The sequence below is a fragment of the Thermobia domestica genome, chromosome 16 (genome assembly GCF_964235325.1).
Source record: "Thermobia domestica chromosome 16, izTheDome1.hap1.1, whole genome shotgun sequence".
In the NCBI taxonomy this organism is placed as follows: domain Eukaryota; kingdom Metazoa; phylum Arthropoda; class Insecta; order Zygentoma; family Lepismatidae; genus Thermobia; species Thermobia domestica.
In genome coordinates this window covers 55,073,373-55,101,100 of record NC_137469.1, presented here as the reverse complement: position 1 = coordinate 55,101,100, position 27,728 = coordinate 55,073,373, and the positions used below count along the sequence as shown (strand labels likewise).

General features: G+C 36.1%; 1 protein-coding gene across 4 annotated transcripts in view; it reads left to right on the top strand.

Moving 5' to 3' along the window:
* LOC145673060 (membralin) overlaps nt 1-27,728 on the top strand; it is a 450,418-nt gene that overhangs the window by 227,654 nt on the left and 195,036 nt on the right. The window lies entirely within an intron of this gene.

Below are 27,728 nucleotides of genomic sequence, written 5' to 3'. Positions count from 1 at the left end.
AGACTCTTGTTAACGAACATCACTACTTAAATTGTTCTTTGTTATTCAGAAATAAACCAATACAATTGCAATAGTTTGTGTGTGCTGCAAGTAGCATAATTTGCACCCATTGTTAGCTAGTGGGGTGCACGGTGGCTCAGTGGGGAGCACTTACCTCAGGTGCATGGTTTCCTTGGTACGATTTTCACCCACGCAAGCTTGTGATAAACAACATTGTGTTCGTGGATTTTGTCGAGGTACTCCCGTTTCCTCCCACTTTCTCATTCTTCCATCATCATTCACTTGCTTTAATCATCGTCTCCCTTAACCTAAAGACATAATCATGGGATGTTAAACTGAAAGATTTCACTATATTTCATTTTGTTGGCTGTGTGTATACTTTTGCAAAAAGGAAAAAGTAAATGAATAAAACAAATGTGGTTGGTAGCAGAAGCGTCATTTCAGATTTTGCTTGTGGGAGGGCAAGACCCCTTGATATAAGAAAATTTTGCGTTTTTCACTGACTACTATTCTACTCAAAAAATCTATATAAATCTCAATCTCAGGGGGTGCAATTACCCGTCCCTGCCCCCTAAATGACGCCACTGGTGGTAGTTCCCTTAATATAGCTAAATTAAAATTATTACATAACTTCTGTCATAAGTATTGGACACTCAACAAACAATGGAAAATTTGATAAAGTGAAAAGTTTGTGTCACTCGAGGGAAATTTTCTTAAAGAAACCTACGAACAGTGCCACCAGGTTCGTCCTGCACTGACTCGGTTAGATAGCATTCATGCTTTTTATTGCCACCTAGCACAAGTTTGTTCGTGTTTATGCCATACGTCCACACTGTATTTACATCGAGCCCTTCTGAAGTTAATCTGTATGTAGTACTGGAGCTTGTTATTTAGTGCTGCTAAAAAAAAAAAAAAAAAACTTTAACCCAACCTGAGAATGTAAGAAATGTGTCAAAACTTGATAAAACAGTCTGCTCGAGTAATGCCTGTGTTTTTTTTTTACATTGTAGCTTTTATGCAACAGATACGGAATCCGTATTTATATGGCAATCGTAAAGGAATTGCAATTTTTCAACTAATACTTCTGGTGGTCCCTTGAAATTTTATCTGTGCAAGTGAGCAGGCCGGTAGCCAGCCCAAAAATGTAGGGGGAGGGGGAATCCAACCATATTATAGTTCATTTGCAAGCCTACCGTGAACATTTTAGGCAGGCAGTAAAAATTTAGGAGCCCGACCCCCTAGACCCCCCGCGTCGATACGGGCCTGCAAGTGAGGGCAAGGTTCTAGATTACTGGTCCCCCTTCCCATTGAGCAATAATAAAGACAGAAAACAACGTGTCCTGCGGAGCTCTAAACCGCCCTCACTCGCTAACGCTCGCTCGGCAATACTGTGTAGATTAAATGTATAAACTTTAGTAGAGAAAGAAATCAACCCAGCTACTAACCTACATGGGGGACCAGTAATGTAGAACCTTCCCGCAAGGGAGTTTTTTCATGTCACCCGCCACAAATCTTTTAGGGGACAATAAGAAGGAAATTATTAAAAGAATTGTATTTTAACAACAGTTATTTAGAGTGCAGCGCCAAAAGTAAACCTGCACGCCCCAATTCACCACACACACACACACAAAAAAAGTAAACCATTTACTGAATATATTGGAAAGTCGCATATCATTAACACAACAACTTTGTCTAAGATATAGAATGCCCAGAAGCATAGAGTGAGGCTTCAGGGCATTCTATCTGGGAACCAGTACCTAGAAGCATTACTCATGATTTTCGAAGGAAAATAATGGATTGTCGTGATTAACCGTCAATCGATTACAATGATCGCACACAAGCAATGTTGCATTCACACTTAAAACTTCATGTTGCTAGCAGTACTTACTTGCGAAATCCTCTATGATTTGTAAACAGACAAGTCGTCCATGTTAACTTTCTCTTTATCCATCCGCTAAGTAGTTCCTCCATCAGCCAGAATGAGAACATATAGTTCAGGATTATAAAGGACTTTTGTGCTCTTATGTTAGCTTGTTCGTACTTGCTTTCCATAATGTTGCATTTGCAAATTGTCTTTTATATCTCACGATATTCCATGATATATCTATTCATAAAACAATATTTTTTAAGACTACATTATTACTCGTTTTTGAGAACCAGTCTCTGACTCAAATATGCAACTAAATTTCCTCATTCTCATTTTTTGAGTTATTTTCTCCTCAAAATTGAGACTAATTTACTCAATTTTTTTTGAGTAGTAAAATGTATTCATTTTTGAATAAATCATTTTTAACAGTGCAAGCATTAGAACTACTAACTTGAAGCGCTTCACCTGGCCAGCCATAGATCCCCATAAGCAGTAGAGTCAGAGCATAGTTTTTATTATTTATGAAATTCCCGTTTCTTCGCTAAGTATTTAGTATTTCAGTTTGGTCGCTCAGATATCCGATCACTTATGTAAGTCTAAATAATACTATGTATTTATATTGTTTTATTAGCAAGAATATATTATTATAAATAACAGATATAATTTTAATACAAATACTTGATAGACAACAAAAAGCCGTGCTGCCTCAGTGGTTGAGCGCTCACCTCAGGTGCGTGGAATCCCTGGCTGGATCCTAGCTCGCGCCAAATTCTGCTTGTGGTATACAAACAATTGTGTGTGGATTTTCTCGGGGTCCTCCCGCCTCCTTCCACTATCTTAATCCACCATTATTATCTATCTCATCATGACCGTCTTCTTTAGTTTTACTGAATATTCGTAGGTCGTTAAACCTCAGAAAATGAAAGCACAAATACAACAATACGATTGATTTGCTTATTTAAATTTAGTGTGCCTTTTCAGCAGCGAAGCTATGAGATGTGGACTTACAGTTTAAGGTGGAATCCGAATCAAGGTAATCGTTCAAATTTTTGTAAGGCGCTTCCACCGGGAATCGAACCCGGGACCCCGTGCACCGAAGATGGTGCGCGAATGCTAGCCAGTAGACTAGCGGAGAGAGCCACAATAATACGAGTAATGAATGATTGAGTTACTGTATTTATAGACCTAAAATATAGTTTGCAATAACGTATCTTACCTTAGAGAAAAAATTTAAGATTAAACTTCACTTTCTTTCCGTGTGTAACGAGAGTTGAACATGTGATGGCCAGAAGAAGCCCACGTATGAGCAGCAGTAACAGCATCCCATAATTTTAAAGGAGATCCACTGAGTTTAGTTGTTAATAAAGATTGAAAGGTACTCGCCAACATACGGGTTCTTTCGAAACTTTTAATATGAACAACACTGAATCCACGTTCACAGGCAGCAGTTGATAATGGCACAGAAAGAACTTTCCGCGTTAAGTCTTTAAGAACTTGAAAATCATTTACCGACTTAGAACTTGACTTGTACTCTCTCCATTCTGACACTGTAGAACCCCCGTTTGATCTAGTGGCTAGCACGCTTGACTTCGGTTAACGTGGTCCCTGGTTCAATTCCCGGTGGTGTACAGTTGAACGACCAAAGTGGTCGGATTCCATTATAATCAGTAGGTCCACGTCTCCTTTATCCTAGCAGGCATAATCGTGGGACGTTAAACTAAATCAAACCAAGCCATTCTAACACTGTAGTATCAGGATTTAATCCAAACAATTGAGCTTCTTTATATACGTCTACGTTACCGTATAAACCACTCATGTTATTACGATCTTTATTTTCAAACACTGAAAAGCACTTTAGGACATCATTAGAAGGAAACCTTCTTTCCACTTCTTCTACTAAACCCTGGATTATCTGCCCCCTTATTTGATCAAACTTACTATCATCACTCCCTGTATCAGACGCTTGTCTGCAGTGCACTAATACAAAGACTTTGGTAGACATCATCTTTCATACGCATTTCCCTCAGAGCTTGGATTAAAGATTCAATTCTTGCTCTATTTCATTGTACGAAACTGGTCCTTTTGCATCGTTTTACTAATATTAGACAGAATGGACGCAATATCCAAAAGAAAACCGAGCAATAGAATGTTCTTTTTCTCCAACAGATTTTTTTTTTTGTAAATACCACTCAGTTTAAAACTATCTCTGTTGAAATTGTCAGAATTTTCATACTCCAAAAGTAGGAATTGCATTATACAAGAAAACTATGTAAAGACTGCAAATAATACATGCTCCTCATTTGAAATCCAACGTATGTGAAACAATCTTTTGATTTTTAGCAGTCCTGCGGCATATGTGATTGTCGCGATACTTTTAAGTTTTGCAGCTGTATGAAGTTCGCCTAACAAATATTCAAAGTTGTGAACAGCATTCACAACATCAAAAACTCTTTCAGATACAAGATCCATTCGATGTGCCATGTAGTGTACGCTAATTAGGCACTGGTCGAAATTTCTTCTAATTTGGGCAGCAACACCTTGTTTCCCCCAGTAAACACTACATCCCCGTCCGAACCAAATCTAACAAGCTTTTCTTTAAGATTAAAAATATGCCATCTTCGGAAAACGCTTGAATAATTTTCTCTTCAAGGAATTTTGTATCGGCATTTTCTACAGGCACTAATTTATAAAAACACAATGGTTATTTTCTTTGTCCACATATGTTACATAAAAAAGCAAGTGCTTATCCACAAACTTGTTTGTAGATTCGTCAACTGTTTAAGAAATTTTACCAATTTTGCACGCAACTAGTACGCTAGAGAATAAAGGTCTCCATCTCGTCACAACAAAACAGCCGACAAAGTTAAACACCTGATACCTTTACAACTAAACTACGTTTTTGAAAAACAGGCATGCATTCAAATTTATTGTTTGTTTGAAAATTTTCATTATAGACCTACTTATATTTTCATATTAAGGTGTCCCCCCTTACATATTTTGGTGGGGGGAAACGCAAGTATAAAATTTTTGGTGGGAGGGAAATCAATCCCGTCCCCCCCGGGATTTAGCACCCTGCCTTACTTCCATACAATACATGTTCCAAGCGAGGAAAGGAGTATTAAAAATGTAAAGAAAGAGAGTTTCTGATGAAACTCTTATGATAGGAAGATGAATCTCGGCATTTAAACTTCTCCTTACAAATCTGTGACCACGTGGTGCATCGTTTTCGGGAATTCCAACTCTAGCAAAGAAAGCAAGGCAACTGATACAATATCTTAATTTCTAATTTTGTATTCATAAACTGGCCAAAGTGAGTAAGCATTTTAGCTGTTTACAATAAACATAGAAGATATTTGGCAGTTGGAATCACTTGGATCTTTTTCATTTCACTTTGATTGATATACTATTCTATTGGAGAAGAGGTTTGAATATTTCGCAAAAAATATTTCCATAAACTTATTCTTCTCGTTCGAAAAATGAACATTTCAACTAATTCGTGTCGGACCTTTAAAGATTGCTCCAGCCTATATTTTTAAACGAATTGTATATTCTATTTGTTGATTTTTAAAAATATATTTACAGGTCTTTTGAACCCGTATTACGAACCTAGACAGCGGCGCAAATCTGTCTTCAACATTAGGGGGAGAGGGTAAGACTGTTCACATATATTATTTAAAGCGACGTTCAAAATATTATGAAGTTGATAAACAATGCTGTGGAGTATCAGGGGAGCAGAATTGTCTTCAACATAGGGAGGCAGGCAGATTTGAGGATTATTCTGGGGGACATTAATTTCATCTCACTTTCCTTTGTGGCAATCGGATACAAATCATCACTTTCCTGAAAAAAAAAACTTCAAATTGGATTTTGTGAGGACAGTCCTCCTCAGTTCCAAATTGGAGGAGACATGTCCCTGTCATTCCCCCAGCTTTTTCTCCAGTGAACCTCGATTCACAATTTTACGAAGCTAAAAATCAAGTTTAATTATGGATCACAATGGTTCAGCGAGCCATCAACTTTTATACGCATATTTGTGACTTTAATCTATTTTGGATTATGTGATAATTGCTCTAAGCTTGGCTTGTAGATTAATAGAGACCTTTTACAGTTCACAAATATATCATCTTTCCTGAAACTGATAGTTCTAAGACTGATCGGTTGGTTCTATGGGAGTGTAACATCCCTTTCAGCACCGAGACTATATGAGACATGGTTCTACAACTTAACTTGGGATCCCTAACTAAATGAACTCCCTTCAGAAATCAATCTCTTGATAGGTTGATTTCATAACTGTTACATTCTTTTCATTCGCACGTGAGTATTCCCAAATACAATATGACCTTCCAGAATTCGTACTGTCATTCCACTCGGTATGAACACTAATTTATTGATCATATTCTCATTTAATAGTGGACATGATTTCTTTTTTTCAACATACTGAAACATCTAATAATAAAACAAAATATACTAATATTGTTTCTTTCCTCTTTTTTTATGTTTTTACACAGACCAGTAATTCATTGACAACATTGTGTTTTTAAAAAAGGTGTGTTCAGTTCACAGTTAAAACAGAGATAAAACAGCCACCTGAATGCGCCTCAGGTTATATTGCTTTGGTTTTCTGCCTAGTGGTTTGCTCTTCTGCCCTCAGGTTAAATTGAACCAACCTGCTACTTTCATTTCAATTACTTGTATATTTAGTTTCCGATTTAAGCTTATTTTTATATTTTATTAATGGAAAGAAATCTAGAATATCGTTACTCTTGATCTACCTAAATAGAATCATACTTGCAGCCTTATATTATTACCTTAGACGAGAATAAGAAAAAAATCTAACAGAAGAGCACCATAATACTACAAGTAATAGCCGTTCTTTCGACGAAAAGAGAAAAAAAAATACTACAATTACTGGCTGTTCCTTTAATGAAAAGTAAAAAGAGTAAATATTACAAATAACGGCTGTTCTTTGACGAAAAGAAAAAAAAAGCACTTGCCGAAGATTCGAACATGGATCGGCTGATTGGTAGGATAGAACGTTACTCACTACACCACACTCTCAGGTCTCTGTTTCCTTGCTATATACTTTAAACGTTCAGTTTATGATTTTTGTTTGTCTCGTCTTACCGTATAACAGTTTCTCTGTTTTCCCTGCTTGTCACACTATTCGTGTTATTTGTTGTGTAAATTGCATTTGCGAACGTAATATGTTTTGTTGTTTTACTTGGATCCACGGCTTTAAAAATTTTAAAGGTCAATTACATTACGCGAAATGATTTTCTCATATTTTCCATCGCTTCAAGGGGCAAAAGATAATATCCATGGAAAAAAATGCACTTACTTATGAAACAGAAAATCCACCACGATACATGATTCTTGCTTTCATCTCTAGATTGAGAACTTTGAGCAAAGAATATTGATCATTCACCTTCCGTGCAGCCATTATTTTATGCGAAAAAATATGTTACTTGGTGTGGAATCGAATGGAAGTTTTCTAGTTGGAAGCCAAACATGATACTCAGTGGCGGCTTTAGGGTTTAGGTACGGGCCTACCCAAGAATTTAGAAAAAAATTAAACGCGAAAAGATACGATAAAGAGTAAATATACTTTCCACTTTTTATATTAATGGTAGATAATTATTTAACAAATAGCATCAACCACTCCTGTAAAATTTATTTTCTCCTCTCATTAATCAATCAAATGTGTGTATGTATCCATAAGTGAGGGAGTGGGCATACTCAAAATGAAAATCCGCCCCTGATGATACCGATACCCCACAGATTACTCTACCGAAAATGTATTTTTAACAAATTGTGCAGTGATTCTATCTAAGACCAATAACATGAAAAGAGGATACTTCAGATCAGTGAAGTTTTGAATGGCACTGGTAATCCCCGTAGATGTTGTTTGTCCTTTTTCAACCAACAATCGTAAATCATCTACACCAGATCTGTGATTCCACCCTCTCAAGGATTGCTCGTTTAGTATGAGAAGTCACTCTTCGATTTTTCACGACTGTTTTGTAAAAAAAAAAAAAGAAACTTTGAGTTGAAAAGAATTTCGACCTATGTTGATTAGCTGTATTACTCAGAATTTCACCATATTATCCTTACACGATCTTCCCACACGAAATCATAAATCAAGTAAGTTGGTATTACTAAGTTCAGCCCTGATGTTTGGAGCGAACCGGTAATGTTCTTCCTGTAATGATATTTTTCCACCAAAGTGCATGCCGAAACTCATTTATTCGATGACCTGGAGACAAATTAGTGCCCATTAGTAAACTAAATAACATGCAATGCAGGAAAATTACATAAACTTTATTATATTATAAAGTAATTTCAGCACTAAACAAAAAGTATTATCAGCACTAAACATTAACAATAATAATTGCTACGAAACACTAAAACGAACAGTTGAGCTCCTAACGACAGGACTTACAGTTGTGGCCAAACTATGTTAAGAACTTCTGTGTTCAATAATCCCAACGGACTAGAATCAATGTCCACTCGCACGAAGACGTAAGTAATTCGTTAAAGTTAAAACTATACAGTGAAGGTGATAATTTATTATTATTATTATTATTATTATTATTATTATTATTATTATTATTATTATTATTATTATTATTATTATTATTATTATTAACATACTTTTGAATATACACGGCGAAATAACTGTATAATATGTTAATCTTTATGTAATTTTCCTGCATTGCATGCTATTTAATTTACTGGCCTGGTACTTACACCCTATAACTTTGAGTAGTACATATTTTGATTTAGTTTGCTTCGGAGATACCTAACTTGCAACAAAAAAGGGTTCTCATTTGAAAAATTAAAGTTGAGCCCCCTGGGTCCCACACATGGCCGCACATATTTGACAGGCACGAGCTTCCGATAGTTCCTTTGATATCCTGCAACTTTTGTACCTTCTAAATTTTCGAAAAAACGCATACTATCCGAGATATTTAGCCGTTCCGGAACTTTTGACAAGCACGATATACAGTATATAAATTGTTTTGGCCTGCGACCTTAACCAAGGTACCCATAAGCTAAATTTGGTAACTCTCAGCCCAGACCCCAGGCCGGTCCCGGTAAACGCACCCATGAGAATCCCTGGTTCGAAATTAAAAAAAAACAAACGCTTCGTCTCGATGACCCCTCTATTATGACCCCCGTTTCTAAGCTGATTGAGGCTAAATTTCAAAGTAAACGCGATCTTAAGTTTCACCATTGAGCTCAGCGACCACAAAGCTATGGATTTGACACTTATATCGGTCATTTTAAATAATTGTTACATGTTTCTTTAACCTCCCTCCACACGTGACCCGGGCCCGCATTCAATTTCACCTGAATTTGCTAGTCATCGCTAATGAAAGTATCACCATTGATCTCAACGACCGCGAAAACTATGGATTTGATACTCATATTTGTCATTTTGGATTATTTTTACATCTTGGTAACCCCACCCCACATGTGATACTCGGTCTGCATACAATGGTAGCTGAATTTGCAAGTCATTGCTAATAAAATTGTCACCATTGATCTTAGTGACCGCGAATATTTTTAAATTGACACTAATATCGGTCATTTTGGGCTATTTTAACATGTCTCGGTATCCCCTACCCGCTGACCTGCGGCCCGCATACAATAGTAGCTGAATTTGCAAGTCATCGCTAATGGAAGTGTCACCATTGATTTCAGCGAGCGCAAAAACTATGGAATTGTCACTAATATCGGTCATTTTGGGCTATTTTTTTACATGTCTCGGTATTTCTTTCCCCCATTGCCGCTGACTCCCGGTCCGCATACATTTGTTATTAAATTTGCAATTCATTGCTAATGGAAGTGTCACCATTGATTTCAGCGACCGCGAAAACTATGTATTTGACACTAATATTGGTTATTTTGGATTACTTTTATATGTTTCGATATTTCACCCCCCCCCATGATGACCCCTGGCAAGAAGCCGAATAGCGTGAATTTGGAAGTTTATTGCGAGAGGAGCTTCATTATTGATTTCAGCGACCGCGAGAACTATGAATTCGACACTAATATCGGAAATTTTCTACTACTTTTACATGTCTCGATAAACGCCCCCCTGAGACCCCCTGGTTCCAATTTTGAGAAAAACGTTTAACTCTGATCTGGAGCGTGGACCAAGGTATTTGTGACTAAAATTTGGTAACTCTCGCTCTATTTGACTGGTTTCCAAGCCGGTTCCGGTAAAAGCCCCACTGAGACCCCTTTGGTTCGAAATTTGAAAAGAAAACGGCTTCGTCTTGATCTGGGGCCTAGGTCAAGGTACTCCTGACTAAAATTTGGTAACTCTCGGTCCACTCGTCTGGTTCACAGGCCGCACACAGACAGACATACAGACAAACACACAAAGAAACTCTTTATTTTATTTATACTAGATAAAGAATTAATATACTGAATATCAGCTCTCCAACTTGAACGGCTTGTGAGATACTAAATTTTTCGCAAAAATTCGGACCCTCTTAGAATATGTAATATAATGAAATCGATACCGAATGTATGAGTTGAGATTGAGGCCTAAGTATATACCAAAAATCATTTCATTTGACTTTGCAATTTGAATATGATGATCATGCACACATAGTTACATTCAATTTCTTATATAATAATTCATATATTACACATGATTGAAACATTTTTCCCAGTAGTTAGCTCCTCTATGAAATCACAGGCTGCGTCTCAAATAAGTCCTATTGCTATTATTACAGTTGCAAATATCAATATCTAAAATTGCCTGAAGTTCTTTTGTCAATAGAAACAAATGAAAAGAAAAAGGATGCCTTGAAAGTAGACGAATTCACCAGTGTTCAGAAGCTGTCTACAATGTACTGAGCAGAATGAGTCTGTGGGTCGTAATACGTTGTTAAGTCAGAGTGGGGGGTTGCAGTGGGTCACGTTCTGTTGACCCGCGCCCCCCCGATCCGCTCCATCTCTGGACTGTACATACGGATAAAAAAATCATATATATGTATTTTAAACTTCTTGATTTTACTGGACCTTCACTAATTTAAGATAATTTACAAAAAATGCAGGAAAGCAATTATTAATAACATATATAAAAATATAGAAATGTATTTTGAAGGAAAAAGTAATTGGTGTACTCAAGACTCGAACTCGAGTTGCCTACTCAATAAGCAGACACCTTACCGACTTATCCACGGCACAACGTGCGATTTGTCTTGTCGAAGCTTTATTTCTAATGTGTGTGTTACGTAACACCGCTACCAGATGTCAGTAGTGGTGCGATCACCCATTTACCCATATCACCCATCTCTCTCTCTCTCTCTCTCTCTCTCTCTCTATATATATATATATATATATATATATATATATATATATTGACAACAGTAAGTAAGAGTATAGATTAAGTTATTCTTGATTTTAATCTACAGAACAAATGCTTTTAATGAAAACATGGGGCCTGTTGCCGTAGATGGCTAAAGGCCGTAAATAAAATTCCAACTTCAAGTGTAACTGGGGTAACTCCCGACAATGGCTGTTTTAAGACGTTTGATAGCGCGGGTAATGGCTGGTTTATAAACATACTTGTTATAGCGTGTGTAGGTAAGTGGTTACAGCGTCTGACTGTTATGCTAAGGGTCCGGGGTTCGAGTCTCGGCCTGCACTGGGTTACATTTTTTCAAGGAGTTAAACACTATAAATGATGTTCGCGTTTGATGCTGAATAAGATTTATCCTATGAAGGAAGAAAAGCCAGGACGGATACAGGGGGCAGGAGGAAAGACGGACACTGTTTATCCTTAAGTGCTAAAATTTAATTTATTTCCATGTCTTTTGCTCTTTCCTTTCCCTCTTTCCTTCTTTTCTCATTTTGTTTAGCTTTCCTAACTTTTTCGGTCTCTGCATGATGCGTATTATTGTTTTCGTTTCCTTTGCATTAATTCCTATCTCTTTGATCTTAAAGTGAATGGATTTTCTGCAGATTTATCTCGTGGTTGTTTCTCTAAGTGATGCTCTCAGATAGTAATACTTTTTCCTCCAAATGGAGGAATATCCTGGCATGTTATGTTTTCGGGCATGTATTTGCTGTCATGTTGGTTGTCCAACTATCAGACATCGAGTGAAACTATTCTGCTACTGGAAAAAGCTATCATTTCTTATGTACCAAACCTCCAGTTTCTACTGTCGCTGACTGTACAATGCAATGGTACTAGGTATGGGACGACACGAAGCAGTTTTTAAGGATTTCACTAACAATTGTATGTGGTTTTCGATCTGGAGCAGATCTCGTAGTTTCGAACTGTGATCACCTCATGTGTTCGTAATCATCATGTACGTATTTTTTTTGTGGGTAAGATTAAAATGGGGTACCAGTAAGATTGAAATGGGATATCTTAGTAGTACCAATAAGATTAAAATAGAGCAGTTTTCATTATATACGGTTGCTAAACCCTCTACAATTCTGAAGAACCTAATCGCTGACAATGACTAAAAAACATCATACTGTATAACGAAATACGCGAGTATATAAATAAGAGAAAAAGGAAATGACACAAAACTAGATTCTGTTGTTATTTCTGGACGTAATTCTTCTTTCGGAAATCGAAATTCCAACATTTTGGTGCTTTCAAAAGCGATGTTTTGCTCTCCTGTTCAAGTACTCCTAAATCGCACACATTATCAGTACATTCAAATGTTTAGGTATGTCATACAAATAATCTTTTGAATTCGAAAAGAAATATAAAAAACACTGGGAGCCAAATCTGACGAATAGGCTGGGTAGTGTAACAATCTGAAGCTGCATTTATAGAAATCGTTTCATTACCTGAGTTATGGATGATATTGCCCTGATGAAACAACACTTTTTCCGTCAACTTTAGTTTATCCTTATATTGTTTGTCTGGTTTTTCATGCATCTGATTAAAATGGTCTAATATTCACCCGTGGTGAGCCATCCATATGATAAATATTCAGCAAGATTACTTAAGCATTCTAGAAGACAATTACCACGATCTTAATCAACGCTTGCTGTAACGTGGAATTTGTGAATATTTACAATGTAAATCACGGTCTTTTCGATCCATAGAGTATCTTTTTTTTTGTTCAACATCCCGTCAACGGTTACATGCTATTATAGACGTCAACCGTATGTCGCTGTATTCTGAATAAAATTTCTTGGTAGATGATCTACTGTTGTATTTTTACTTTCGCGCTACAATAGGGGAGAAGAATCTTATTAACGTAAAAAATAAAACGAATTCGATATTTCAAAGATCTGTACGTTTCATGAACAGTACATGCTGAAAATATTATTTTGGATATCCATGCAGCTGTTCGTCTGTCCGTTTTTGTTTTCAATTTACGTACACATACACATATGTAGAGACCATTTGTAAGATTTTAATAGTTTTTTTCTAATTTCCTAAATTAAGTCCACTCCTATGGAGTGTATGAATCAAAAATTGCTGTAAATTGCTGTTTTCTTGAAAACTATCGTAACGAGTTTATTATATATATTAGCATCACGGCTTATATCCTATTACAGGAAGTTCACGAAATATTAAAAATGAAATGAAATCTTTGAGTTTTACGTTCCACGGTTATGCCGGTTAGGCTAAAGGAGACGGTGATGATGCGTAATGAATGAAATGCTGGAATGAAGAAAGTGGGAGGAAACGGGAGAACCCCGAGAAAACCCACGCACGCGGTGTTTGTCCACCACAAAGTTCACTTGGCGGGGGCTGGGATCGAACCCGGGACCCCAAGCACCAGAGGTGAACGCTCTACCACTGAGCCACCGCGGCCCCCATGAAATATTAATTTTTGAATATATATATATATATATATATATATATATATATATATATATATATATATATATATATATATATATATATATATATATATATATATATATATATATACACACAAATTAATATTTCGTGAACTTCCTGTAATAGGATATAAGCCATATCACTTAGGAAAATTTGGAAATGGTAGTATACTTTATTGAGCTAATTTTTTTTTCGAATAGTTTTCTCTAAAACGTTTTTAAAAATTTTGTTCATAATTCATACATAATTGCAGTAATAACACTATAACGTAATATAAAACTTTTCTTCTGAAAGTATCCACAAGAGTATTTGCTGTTGTGTGTGTTCTGACAATTTTCTCAAAATCTGCCCATACAATTTTTATGTTTCATAAATAAAGCTTTCATTAACAGTCCTCTCTAAAAATATAGTATAGTCGCCCTCTCTAAAAAAGAAAAAGAGATATTTTGTTTCTTAACCCTTTCGGACTGTCATTTTTTGGCGTTTTCTTACATTTTCAGTTAGAGACTTATGCTCAAAAACAATTTTCCCGATTGATATGGCTAAGGCCTTGATTTTTAGAAGAGAGATGTGGTTATTTTTTTTGTGTGTCTGTGTGTGTGTTACATTGCAGTGTTGCCAACCTGAGGGAAATTATTGAGGGGAATGTAGGGGTGAAAATTCACAAGAAATTCCCTAACCGAATTTCAAGATTTTTTGTAGTTGCATCACTGTTACCACATAAGTCCAAGCCACCTAAAAAAATATTTGGTGTGTTGACAAGGTACAGTGAAAACCTGAAGTCGCTGGCTGCCACACAAAGAGAGAGAGAAAAGATTCTGTCGTCATACACATGAAATTTTGTCACTTTTTACGCCTCAGAACCAAAAATCAACAGATATGCCGGACTGCAGCTTCCCTAATTATTCTATTCAAAACTTTTATGGTGCGTTCTATGGGCCAAACGGAGGCTTTCAGATACTGGTACGTTTGTTCCAATATAGCCAGCAAGAGGAAAATAATAGAGGAAAAAAGGAAAACTTTTCCAAATTTTCCACCTAAAATTGGAAATTAATATTTTGGAGCTGCCACCAGACAAGCAAACTAACTTAAATTAAACATTGGTACACCACTAATTTATCCTACAAGTATCACGGAATATTTAAGGAACAAAGCTTCTAATTACAAAAAAATGGATTACGGTAAACTGAAAAGTAGGGAAAGAATAGAAAAATCAAGGGTTAGAACCTAAACACGAATTTTTTGTGCGCCTCCTAATTACCCCATTGTAACTATATGTACCCACTTTAGTTCAGTAAAGACCATTGTCAACTGGCGTAAGGTGACTTGAACTCGTTCGTATAGGTACAGATTTATAAACAAAAATTTCGAAAATTTCTAGTTTTTTTGCCTAAATTTAAGGAAATTTTAATTTCCCTAGTTAGCAGCACTGCACACGGGCCGATCCAATTAATGTCAACAATTAGGTATCTATCCGAAGTATCTACCTGACAAGTCTTATGGAGACCTCTCGACAACGAAGGAAGCTACAGGAGAGAAAAAAAATCGAAACTTCTCGAATTTTTAAATTTGGGCTGAAATTTGAGAAGGAAGTTCGATACCCAGAAGAAAAAGACACTAATATGATAAACTATGATCCAGCCATATTTGGCCAAAAAGAAATCACCCCAATATCTTAATTAGTGTCCACACAGGAGCGGATTAAAAAAGTGGCACACGTATGTGCCACTTTGGCCAACTGGGTCCGAAAGGGTTAATAATACAGGCCATTATTTTGTTAATATTTCATAACTAAATATTCACTTAATTGATTGATTTGTATCTATGTCGTTTGTAAGCAGTGAGCGTATATCAGGCGTGACCTACAGTTGAAGTGGCATCTGAGGTACTGGAGTGTGTGTGTGATGGTTTTCCGACGGGAGTCTTACTTTGGACATCATGCATGAAAAGCACGTGTTGTAGTCGCTAGACTGTGTATAATGCTAAATATTTAATTAACAACCTGTGAATAGGGAATTAGTAATTTCTTAGTTTTTTTTTTAAATCCATAAGTGAAAATTTAGTTTTGGGTTGAATTTTCAACTTTTTCTGAAAAAAGCATGTTATACTTTTGTTTGTGTTTCATAGTTAAATATTTCAGTAATAATTAAAATAACTGAAGCACGACATGATTTAATATAAGAAATTGAAACTAAAATTTTTGAGTACGGTCTCTCATTTGTTTTTATTTGATCTATTGTAAATACAAGGTGTGCCAATAAAATGTATACATCGTTTAACATTTTTTTTACATTTAATATTTGAATGTTGTACGTGAACTTCAGGCCAGGCGTTCTTAGTTTTCTTTCGTATGATCGAAAATACGTATATCACCAGTACTATGCCAAAACTACGAATCTGAAAATCACAACATTTGAGTCACTGGCATTTAAGGGATCAGATCTCGCTGGAATAACACTAAAAGTAGTTTAAAAAACAGAGATTTCAATATACCGCCGACGATACGTGAAATGTGAAACTTAATTGTTTTTGCTACTAATTACTTTTACTTAGAGCAGTGATTCCCAACCATGTTTAGATAGCACCCCTTCGTAAATTCTACATATTTCACGCCTCACCTTTTCACTCCTTGATCTTCCGTGTTCTTTGTCTGCCACTTTCTGTGTAGATGCACCATTGAAATCTCAAGTCTTCAATAATAATAATAATAATAATAATAATAATAATAATAATAATTAGGGTTAGGATCTTGATGATTTTGCATCTTTTTTCTGGATTAGTATAAACATTGCTCGTTGTGTTCTAAATCCTGTTTTATTAAAAAGAAGTAATTTAAGACAAACTTGTTTGTGCATTTTTTTGCATTTTTTGCCCATTTCTGTGTATAAGTGCATTTTTTAAAGTTTTTGGGCATTTTACGTGCATATTTAGTATTTATTCTTACTTTTAACTGCATAATTCTCATTTTTCTTATAAAAACAAGAAATTGAAGCAGAATGCTTCCGCCTATACAAAATAAAATGCAAGGAAAATTGCTCTACACGATTCTAGTTCGAAGATTTGTTGGAGTAGGCGTGGCCAATGTCCGCAGACTGCAGTTTCTGGCGATTAGTCACATGAAGCCAAGGAGCGAGAGTTCAGTGACCTTGGCATTCACTGCTTTGGTGAGCTGTTGGTAGACGCCTAATTCTGCAGTTTATCTGGTTAAAATGCCGAAGATAAAAGAGAGTAGTGCTTCCAAGTTAAACGATTTGTGAGTGAATTTGGAGCTGAAAAAGTATTTACAACAGATGGAAGTGTTCTCTACTGCAAGGTGTGTGATACGGCAGTTTCAGCCGAAAGAAAATTTACCGTTGAACAGCATGTTTCAAGGGACAAACACACACCGGGTCTTAAGTTACGTGCGAAACGAGAGGCAAACGCCGCGCAACAACTTCTCCCGCAGTGTGATACATCCAAAAATCATTGTTCTTTTTTTCGAAGATTTGTGTGAAGCATTTATTTGTGCTGACATTCCGTTGAACAAAGTGGACAACCTGACATTGCGTGCCTTTTTGGAAAAATACACTTGTAAACCCCTCCCCGATTCTTCGACATTAAGGAAGAATTACGTGAACAAACTTTACGAGAAAACAATGCAGTGCATTAGACAAGAAATGGCCGGAAAGAAAATATGGGTGTCCATGGATGAAACTTGTGATTCGGAGGGACGAAATGTAGTGAATGTTGTTGGAGTGATGCAGGACGGTAGACCGGGTAAAACATTTCTTTTTAATTGTGAAGTTCTGGAAAAGGTCAATTATTCCACGATCAGTAAGTTATTTGATAAATCAATGCATCTCTTATGGCCTAATGGCGTCTTTTACTAAAACGTGCTGCTCTTTGTAACTGATTGTGCACCTATATGGTAAAAGCAGCGAACTCACTGCAGGCGCTATATTCGAAAATGATTCACACTACGTGCCTCGCGCATGGTTGCCAAAGAGTGGCTAAAGAGATACGTGTGCAGTTTCCTGATGTTGATAAACTCATAGGAAGTGTAAAAAAAAAAGTGTTCAGTAAGGCCCGACCACGTGTAGCTGCTTTTAAGTCGCAGCATCCTGAACTCCCTCTACCACCTAGCCCCGTTCTTACCAGGTGGAGAAAGTGGCTAGAAGCCTGTAAATACTATCGTCAAAACTTCGAAGCTGAGAAGAAAACGATAGACTCTTTCGACTCCTCCGAAGCTTCCGCGATTCGAACTGCACAAGGGATACTGGTCAATCCTGAAATTCAAGGTAAGCTTGTGCACATTCAATCTAATTTTGGATTTCTACCAGGTGTGATTACTTCTTTAGAGAAATCTGGAGAAAAGCTGACTTCAATTGACTCAATCAAAAATGCAGCAAGTGCATTAGAAAGTGTTCCTGGGGAAGTAGGACTTGTACTGTCAAGAAAAATGACAGATGTATCGAAAAAAAAAAAAAAAAACTCAGGTTACCATGTTTTGTGTGCGATAGTGGACAATCTTTCAGGCAGAAAATTTGTACTGCCCAAATTACAAAGTGATCTAGGAATTAGTGATATGGTCTATTTCGAATATGCTACGATGGTTTCTGTAGAAACTGAAAGAACCTTTTCAATGTATATACAAATCGTTATTTGCAGACAACTGCCATGCATTCCAGTTCGAAAACCAACCTTCATATTTTTTTGTTGTTGTTGTTTATTGCAACTCAGTGTTAGGTGCAACTTTTGAGAAAAACACAACAGAGTAGAACCATGTATATATATATATATATAGGTAATGCACTAATAAATAGTAACGGATGTTTCTCTGGTGAAAGCATTTTTTTTTCAAATTATAGTGCATTTTTTTAGATTTTTAGTGCATAATTGCATTTTTTATTTTGCATTTTCCCCGCATTTATTGTGCAATAAAATCCTAACCCTAATAATAATAATTGCTCATGATAAGTTTTTTTTTTTTTTAATGTGTGTAATTGTTTAGTTTTCAGTAATATAGAAGAAAGACAAAAATGTTAAATTTCTAGCTTTGAAGTTCGCTTAAGTCAAATTATAAGTGAAGCTTTTATTTAGAATTTATCTTTGCCAGTACCTTTCCGCCCTTTGTTCACTTTTTACGTCCCCCAGGTTGGAAAGCAGTGACTTCGAGTGTAGCCGTCAATCAATGTACTATAGAACGATGTTTGTGTGTGTGTGTGTGTAAAACCTCATACGAGGGTTGTTGGAAAGTTCTAAGCCTATATACGAACGGAGCAGCAGAGAGTTTGTGGATGGTGTTACTTTTCAAAATACTCCCCTGATAAGTCAACACAGTTTGCCCATTGATGTTCAAGTGTGTTAATGCAGCTGGTAAAAAGTGATTTATCGAAGGCGTGTAAAATTTCATCTACGGTATACATGACATCATCATCAGTATCCAAATAAGTTCCTTCCAACTTCTTTTGAAGCTTTGAAAAGAGAGATGAAAATCAGAAGGTGCCAAATCAGGCGAATAAGGCGGATGGGAGACCAATCCGTAGCCGCAGTCATGAATTGCTGCTATTGCAATGACTGAGTTATGACTAGGGTCATTATCTTGATAGAGAAGCAGCTGCTATGATATCATAAGAAGGTTCAAGAAATACGACCTAAACGTATTACATGTCTAGTTGGGCCAACAGATATTACACAACTGATCATAGGCTTCAGCTCCCATTACAGTAAATAAGGTTGAAACTTTTCTTTCTTCAGGAATCTGCGACGCAATACACAAATGCTCAAATCTATCCAAATAAGTCTGTAACTTATTAGTTTCAGCATTAAAAGTTGGGAAGTTTGGAATCGCTGCCATAATGTTACTTAGATCTTTGGTTAATCCTACGCTCTCAAAGCCTGTTACCGACTGCGCCAAATTTGTTAGCTTCCAATAATCGTATTACCACAAAGGATGTTGCTAATACCAAGACAGCCTTCTATAATTTTAAAGACACTCAGTATCTTATATATCCCTTTATTCTTAATCCTCACCGTATCATTCTTCTAATTCTATAACATATAATCTCCCTTGAACTCACATTTATATTTCATATCATGATCTTAACAAATACTTCTTTATATCTTTATAATCTTAAATCATATCCATCTTCAACCAAACTGTCATAAATCTATATCATCTCTATAACTTATTTGCAGGTTAACTCTCATTTTCTTAGTAACTGCAAGTATCACATTTGTAAACACTTTGTGCCCAACACAAACCACGTAAGTGGACTATTTTTGAACCAAAGTGGATGACCATTTTTGCTGTACTATGCATAAGCATGTGGAAACCCCATAGAACGACGTTGCCTCCCCTTCCGTTTGTCAATTAGTGTCAGTGCAGAAATGGTAGGAGATAGTGAACTTGTTGTTAGTTAATCTGAAAATGAGAGAAAAAAAAAGCGCGTTAGTAACATGTCGTATTACATCTATGTGAAGTTTAATTGCAACTAAAAATCAGCGAAGTTATTTTGTTGAAGGCATTAAATTCGGGTTGATTGTAAATTGTTATATTATTAGCTTAAAAATACTTTGAATATAGGAACTAAAAAAGAAAAAAAAATGAAATAGCTTTCTGAATAATATAAGAAGGCAACATTTCTAATCAGAAATATGTAATCTGACAAACCCGCTTCTTTATCCAGTTTAATTCGGGGCGATGCGCAGTGGAAAGTGAACTTGAAATAAATAATAATAATAATAATAATAATAATAAAAAACTTTAAAAACAATAGCTTAAAAAGTAGATTTATTCATTTCTGAATTGAAGTTATGGAACCAAAAATGGATCAAAAGATTGCGATGTTGGCCAAGAATTTTAGGAATGATAAAAACAAAAAACAAAAAAAAAATTGCGATCTTGACCAGTAATTAGTTTTTGGATCAGGGGCTACAAAATTTTTGAACGGCCCCTAAATCAAGTTTTCGTATTTTCTACGGAATAAGCACATCCTATTGAGTTTATAGTTTGTGTTTGGCTTCACTAAATGTAGTTCTCCAAATTTAAGTCGTACCAAAAAAATGCCTGAAATATATAGGATCTTTTGAACCAAAAATTAATTTGAAACATATTGATATGGGTGGTGATGGACGATCTCTTCGATATTTGGGGACTAGGTCTAGTACCAGATAGTAATGTAAGAAACAGTACATCTGGCAAAAGTGAATAAGGTGTGGATAAATTGGTTTACCTTTGATACAAAAGAACAGTGATCACGTTTGCAGGGCAATAAACATGCATTGAAATTCCTCATTATTTTATAGCATTCGTCAAGCATTGTGTATACCTGCACCTTCCTTTTTTTAAATCTTCATTACAGACAGTGTTAGAGCAATAAATTTCGAATAACGAATTTCTGGAGAGAATAGGGGGGTGGGGAGACCTCATCATTTTAATTGTTGAAGGGGAATTGTTGTCCAGGACACTTTTGTTCTTGTTTTTGTTAGCTCACATTCAGTGGATTCGAGTGTATGAGGTGGAAGTAATTGTTCCAGAGTTATATTGGATACTTTAGTTCCTACCAGTATTGATTGTATGTAAGTGTGTATGTGTGTGTACGTCACTGGTGCAATTGTTTGTTCAGCTGTTTTGGTTTACACGGATCCCAGTTGGTCCCTCACAGTAAGCAAGCTGCATAGTTTTCTATATTGTGATCGTTACCTGTTTTCAGTTTTTTTCTTTTTTTAGTTTTTCTTTGTTTTCTTTTCTTTTTTTTTACTGAAGTAATTGGAGGAAAAAGAGAGGGCGTACAGTTTGTTGTAGAATTACGCCTCGTTGAAGCCCCGTTAGAAAACAAGACTCCTCCTACTTACACTAATGATGTTACGTTTGCTCATGAAGGATATGAAGCTTGTCAAATAAGATTCTGAGCTAACCTCGGTCAGTCTAATGAAGGGTTCAGATTGTTATGTGGCATGCTATGGGTTGTAGTTTTTTTGTTATATTTCTGACCACTGGCGGGTACCTACTTGAAATTACAGGATGTACAATGAAAGGAAACCATGTCATTCCGTCTGTTATGTTATCCTGAAATGTTATACAACCTAGCTTAAGAGATATGTAAGGCTGATTGTAGAAAGACAAACACAATAATAATTCCTTGTAATAAATTGTAACATAATAAATCTCTCTCTACGTGTGCTATTATTTGCTTGCCTGACGCCAATAGATGTCGCTGTTTGCGAGATTATTGTGAATAACAAAATTCTTGAATAAATACATAAAATACAGGGAATAGACTTTGGGATGGTTGGTGCGCAAACTCGAAATAAACCAACAAATTTGATAAATGCAAATAATTGAAGCTTTTAAGCACTATTTTAACCTGCGGTCTAACAAAGCATCGACCCGCAGGCTTGGGTGCAACTACTAGTATACTGTAAAACAGAAGCGTCATTACACTACTATTTTTCACTACGTACGTAATGAAAAGAAACTCATAGAAACCATACTTTACAAGCTCAATTTAGATAAGAGAAATTAGGTTTAAATACTGTATATACGAGGCTGCTTGTAAGCATCATTCTCGTAGAAAGCTACGTGCAATTTGAAAAGACTGTACAGGTTGACATCGTAGCCACAAACTTTTTCTTGAAATCCTAACATCCTATCATTTATTTCTAAGAAATCTTGTCTTTGTCTTTTAGTTCTTAGATGTTTGGGGTAAATGATCTGGGCACCGGTCCTGGGGAACATGGAGGTCCAAGCTGCCTTGAAGTTTGCTTGGGCCTAGGTAGTTGTGTTCAGATTCTCATTGATGTCTTGTTAGATGATATCTAACAAACCTGAATGCTTCGCCTCCAGACTATACAAAAATCAACGCCACCTGCAAACGACGCCTATTTCTCAAATGACACCCCACTGTAACTGTATGAAAATAACTTGTTTCTATTTTTTTATCATGTAAAACAATTGGTTTTCTATGATTATTTCATCGAAATTTTGTTGTGAAACAATTTTCCACATTAGAGTGAAGTGGATCATCACAGTTCAATTATCAACGAATTAAAGGTATTTAAGTTTATTGACTTTCCTGAAGTATGATTAAAAAAGTAATGTTTGTTCATGACAAGATGATTTATTATTATTATTATTATTATTATTATTATTATTATTATTATTATTATTATTATTATTATTATTATTATTAAGTATTCTGCCAGTCAACAGGTCGTGGCTTACGTTCGGATCTGGAAATGTTTCTTCCATGTTTTTCGACCCCAGGCTTCCTCTTTTAATTCCCAATATTTTCGTCTGTTTTTCAAATCCTCAGTCAGTCAGTGCTCTTCTTATTCCTACTCTTCGTTTTCCTTCAGTCTTTCCTTCTATGGCGTTATGAAGAAAAGAATTTCTTCGCAAGATGTCTCCAATCTAGTTGGTTTTCCTACGAAGGATGGTGGATAAAAACGTTCTTTTCTCTCTTACCCGTTTTAAGACATCTTCATTTGTTACGCTCTTCGTCCAGTTATCTTCTCTATCTTCCTTCAACACCACATTTGCATTAAACAGAGATATAGAGTAATATAAAATTTCGCTTATATCTCGTTCTGCTCCAGAAATATTTTGTTCTGAGCTTCAGATATTGTGTTACAACCTAATGTGAGTTTAGTTTACACATTAAAAGCCATAAACAGTTTTTTTTTTTTCGGGCATGACAATAGTTTAACATGGTAGTAGAACTTCATTTTTTACAGATTTCCGTCTTTCTTTACTGTTTTATCGTTTCAAAATGTTTGAAATACAAAACTTTTCGGTAGAGTTTTAAAGTTTCTCACCCTCAAATTTGAACGCCCTTTATAAGTGCCGTACATAACTATAATAAAACTTTATTTTATTCATAAATTTTAAGTGATAATTTTGATTTACGAAATGTTGTGCATTTTCATATCAGGTTTTGCCAACAATATCAAACTTCCTTCTAAAACATTGGAACTAAAAAGCCCACTCTATCCACCAATTTGCCCCTTTTCTTTCCTATCCAAAGAACTATTTTCTTTCATTTTCGATTTCTTTTATGAATTTTCAGAATACGGTAGTTATATGTCATTTTCATGTTATAATAGAGAATGAACATGGAAACTTGCTTTTACTTCTCGATTAAAAGTGAAATTAAAAAAAAAAAATCCAGGCAAAGGAGCCATTTTTCCAAAAATCTTTCATCTCTAGTGCCAACACTAAACAACTCTAGTGCCTACACGAATCAACACAAGTATTTAACAAAGATATTATTGCCCTGCTTGCAGTAGAGTTAACGTGTATAACTGGTAACCAGGTGATCTGTTCAAATCATAGGTCCATTTTATTATTTTTGTTTTATTTATTTATTTATTTATTTGTGGGCAGCGTTATTTTAAGGTGAATATAAAAGGAAACTATAAAGCGAAATGGGAATAGTATATAGAAACAGAAATAAACATACTCTCGTACCCTGTAAGTGTCTGAGTGTTTTAATTTGTTCTACGTAGTGGACTTACGGTTTTAGATGTTCTGTCAAACACACAATCAAGTTGCATACATACGCGCGTTCCTCGCGTGCCTAGTACTAGGAGGCTGACCTCTAGTGCGCGTGAGCTCTGGCTCGAGTTCCGACGCTGAAAACTAGAACACACTGATTTCATAAGCAAAACATTGGCCACACCGTGAAATAGAAGTATAATTCCTTAAAATAATACTGTCAGAATTTAATAATAATAATAATAATAATAATAATAATAATAATACAAACACCCAAACGTGAACTTGAATACGTATCACCTGATTAAAAATAATATACATTACTCCTACTCCACACCGATCAATGATAATCACTTTCTATAATTAGATAAGTTTTGTTTGTCATGTGATATACTGTGTTGCCACAAGCTACTTACGTGCTAAATTTCAGCCCTATTGCTCAATATTTACAGGTCACTCCATTTTAAATCTTTTCGGTCATGTAGTATTACGAACGATCTAGTGCTAGAATTTTTGGGAGGTAAACGCTAAACCGTTTACAAAAATATAGCGTATGCTCACCTGTATATATTTTCGTTCTTTCTTCAATTTAAGGTAAACGTGTGCTGCACTATAAAAGTACAGTGAAACCTCTCTAAAGTGGATAGCCGTGGGGAATCAAAAATTGTCCGCTATAGAGAGGTGTCCGCCTTAAAGAGGTTTCACTGTACGTGAATTAGTAAACAAGGTAATATTTCAATTAGGAAAGATATTTTTGCATGAATCATGTATTTACGAATATTACCAAAATGTTACGGTACCTGCATTATCTTACCCCATCCAATACTCTTATGTTCGAGGTACAACATGGAAATAAGATGTTATAGTTTTCTTGACTTTACACTTATCACTACTTACTTACGTTTTCAGTATGTCGCTTTAATTTGTAGGTTAATTGCAGTCCAGTAGTGTAGGTTTTGAGACAATATACGTACCCACGGACAAAAAATACCTAACTTGTCTTCTCCTTAGCGTACGCGCCCTTGGCGCGAGAGACCCGGGTTCGATTCCCGGCGGAAGCTCATGTGGTTCGGATTCCACGTTAATCAGTAGGTCCACGTCTCACATAGCCTCGCTGCTGAAACGGACGCTAAACTGAAATTCAACTCAACTCGTCTTCTCCTTGGTTAGATATTCCAGCGGGACAGTTGAATAACGTGTCGTCCTAAACGGCGTTCAAATGTCAATAACTTTTGTGTCTAAAACAGGTTGGGTGGGAGTGGAATGCAAGCAAAATACATAAAAGCGTTGTTAAACAGAGAAGCTTTGTCTGGGTTGCTGAGCAAACAGTTGAGGAGTTGTCTCAATGCTTTCTTGGTGACACATGTATGAATTACTAAACATGTATTTTACAATACTTTTCAACTTATTTCTAGAGAAAGTATCCGTAATATGAAGGTAAGTAATACATATAGACAAAAAAGACTCTCCGTGTCCGTACTAGAGTGTGTCCGCTTTAGAGAGGTTTGCCAATAAGTCTTTTTCCTATGACAGCGTTCGGGGATTACAAAATATGTTCGTTACGGGAGGTGTCCGCTTTATAGAGGTGTCCGTTAGTAGAGGTTTCACTGTATTAGGTGGGTAATGGGTATACTCTCCTTATATTCCTGTGTACTACATTATAGGTGTCAATACTACAATGTAATTGAACGCAGTTGCTGTGCTAATAGCTGGATAAATATAAATTCGTACTTTAGATGGCGACAGGAGAAGTAATAGTTTATGAAGCTCCACTTGCCAACCGAGCCCCTCTCAATGGCATTAACTTTTTGTGAGTTCTGAAAACTTACTAGACGAATCTATTTCCAGTAATGCATATGTATCATTTTCAAGACACCTCTACTTCTTGTCTGAACATCTATCAGAATTAGCACTTTTTGACGACAGAGTATCAGAAGAAACAAAGGAAAAGATGGTCCAAGCCTGCAGCAGCCAATGTTACCGAACATTCCACGACGATTTAAGCTGACAAAGAAACCCAAGGAACTTAATTTGGAGGACCTAGTAACAGAGAGAACACTGTCTATATTTGATGTCCTAATGGAAAAAGACAAGAGAAGTCTCAGTCTGTTCTCAAACAAATTCCATAACAGGCGAGATAATTCTTTTCCCTCCCACAGTTTTGCGAATTATCAAAACAATGGCTGTGGTGAATGATGTAGTTGAAAGATGTATAAGGCTCAATCAAAAGTATAATAAAGCCTTGACAAAAGATGAGGAACAAAAAAACAGTTTATTCTTCGGTTAGTTGAAAACTATCATGCAAATTCTCTCACTCTACTGGAGAAAGCGTTTTTTTGTAAATTGAGAATACAAATAGTGACATTTTCTCTAAAATTTTTGACAACTAAAAAAATAAAATCTGTAAATATGATTTATTTGTACGGAAATTCCATTCGTTCTTTGTATACATCAGAAAGAATCAAATAAGTCTTGTGGACGCCCGACTACCGTTAGTTTTGTGCGTTGGACCACCCTAATATATATTTTAGAACGTAAGTTTGTAGTGAGAGTCGGTATAGTAACACGAAGGTAAAAGCCAGGTGTGTTACTATTTGGCTATTGAGGAATTGTGTGTACAAGTTTAGGTGTGTTGATAGTTTAGTTCAAAGATTCAGTTTTTGTCTAAATTTGAGAAACGCCGTATGGAGAAACAAACGTACCAGGAACTCAGAGACAGAGATCAGATCTTGATAATTTATCTCGCGCAAGTCCGTTAACTCTGGCTCCCGCCCCCTTGCATTTCTTTCTTTTTTTCCCTTTTCATCACATGGGTTTCATTTTCCATCAGTGGCTCCCATACTGTGATTGATATCCGCCCGCTTGTCTGCATGCCGACACACTCAATGTGGCGCCAATCATCAATCAAACCTCCGCCTTGATTCTATCCACCTCTGGCTACAGTATCTGTTGGACGTCCAGGCGCCAGCTTCGTTCGTTTCGTATCACTTGGAAAACTCACTACACACTCTCATATGAACTAATTTCTTCTGACAGTTTCATCGGTGATCACATGTCCTTTTTATTTTCTTTTTGTATTTTCCAGTGTTCTGTGAAGAGTTTTGGGTACTTTTATTTATTGTAAATTTAGGTGTTTATGTATGAGAATTTGAACATTTTGCGCTTCAATGTGATTCAAATGACAGAAAGAGGCAATTCTTTGAAATGGAAAATGTATAAAGCGGAAACAATCCCAAAATTAGAAAAAAATATAACATCTGTACATAAATTTTATTGTACTTCACGTAAATTCGCTTGAAAGTAGGGGCTTATATATATGCTTACCAGCGACTTGGAAAACCTGAAAAACCTGGAAATGTCAGGGCGAGGTGGCTCAGTGGTAAAGCGTTCACCTCCGGTGCTTGGTGTCCCTGGTTCGATCCCAGCTCGCGCCGTGTGAACTTTGTGGTGGACAAACATCGTGCTCGTGGGTTTTCCTGGGATTCTCCCGTTTTCTCCCACTTTCGTCATTCCACCATTTCATTCATGTTTCATCATCACTGTCTCCTTCA